Source organism: Topomyia yanbarensis, chromosome 2 (genome assembly GCF_030247195.1).
Source record: "Topomyia yanbarensis strain Yona2022 chromosome 2, ASM3024719v1, whole genome shotgun sequence".
NCBI classification, from domain to species: Eukaryota; Metazoa; Arthropoda; class Insecta; order Diptera; family Culicidae; genus Topomyia; species Topomyia yanbarensis.
The window spans coordinates 65,208,247-65,209,657 of NC_080671.1; the positions used below are offsets into that span (position 1 = coordinate 65,208,247).

The following is a 1,411-nucleotide window of genomic DNA, read 5'->3' on the forward strand; positions in this document are numbered from 1 at the left end:
CTGAGGTACATGCTGAAACGCCAACCGCCATTTTGATTCGCCATGTTGTGCCTGCAGGATAGATTGACTTGAAAAATCAGCCTAAACAGAAGATAAACCGCGTTGCGATCCCTCACAGTACCACGAACAAATCACTATTTTTGGTGGAGTTCTCACTTGCTCTTTTGTCATGCAACAATAACGCTTCGAGGTAAGACAGAACCAAATTCAACTTAATATATTCCTTGTTTTGACGTGAGTTGTGTTTTCTTCTTCTTTTTTTTCAAGGTTTTTTGAGGAACGTGTCCAATGGGAAAGAGACGTAGCACGAATGACCGGTACACGGTGAGATCGAAGATACGGTGAAAATTCACCTTTTTTGACACACTGAGAAAAGTTGTCCTCGAGCAGGAATCGAACCTGCGATCTCCCAGTCTTTAGTTAGGTGCGTTAACCACTCCGCCATCGAGGAACTATGATGATGTCATCATATATTCCCCTCAGTATCGTGATCACCACCACAGCCCCAAAACCTAATAAGGGACCCATCGACCCCCAGTGCCTACTATTAGCAAATCGTCACCGCCCCGTATCACTCTGTTCATCACCAAAGTCTGGCGGTGTCTGAGCTAGCTAATGAGATGCAAACAGTGATAATAATATCTCAAGCCTGAACGCAATCCACTGGTGCTAAAAATAGATAATGGAAGAGATTTGGCACATCGAGGAAGAAAATGCTTTTGTTAAAAAATTGCTTTTGTTGAATTTATTCAACAAGTTCCTCGCGAATAACCTTAATCCTCAAAGCTGGGGATCGCCATTCCAAAACCAAAAAAACCCTTTTTCCGACCACAACTGGTATCGGCAGATAGCAATGCTGTCCTGTATCCGAAAGTTGTTCGAGAAAATGATTATATACCGCCTCGACAATTGGGTTGAAGCAAGGTCAAATTATCGCTCAGATTTTAATATTTAAATATCTCGGGATATGGCTCGACTCAAAAGGTACCTGGAAATGACACATTATTATCTAAAACAACAAAAGATTTACTTTCTCCGTAGAATAACTAGGATATGGTGGGGTGACCACCCAGAAAACATGAGCAGTATATTTTTAAACTATTTTCGGTATTCACCTGTCCGTGGAAGCCCTCCTAGAAACTCGATCATTTGGCCAAAGACCCGCCGGTCTAAACAAAAACACTAGTTGCTGTAATTATTTAACTACCTTTTTCACTGTGTTTGAGTTCCACACATTGTGATAACAAGTGAAATGATTGTGAATTACTGTGGATCGTTTTCTTAGATCGTGTTATCGTAGCTGACACTGTATTAGCTAGCTGTATTGTGTACGGCTCATTGTTCTAAGTGACTAACCCCTTGGCAGGATCTCTTCGGTTACCAAGTCATTTACCAATATATCCACCAGAAT

The 1,411-nt window shown here is 41.4% G+C and overlaps 1 non-coding gene across 1 annotated transcript; it reads right to left on the bottom strand.

Moving 5' to 3' along the window:
- Positions 1–378: 378 nt before the first annotated feature.
- Positions 379–451, bottom strand: Trnaf-aaa (transfer RNA phenylalanine (anticodon AAA)). The gene has a single exon. It is a non-coding gene; the product is annotated as a tRNA-Phe (tRNA).
- Between the last annotated feature and the right edge of the window lie 960 nt (positions 452–1,411).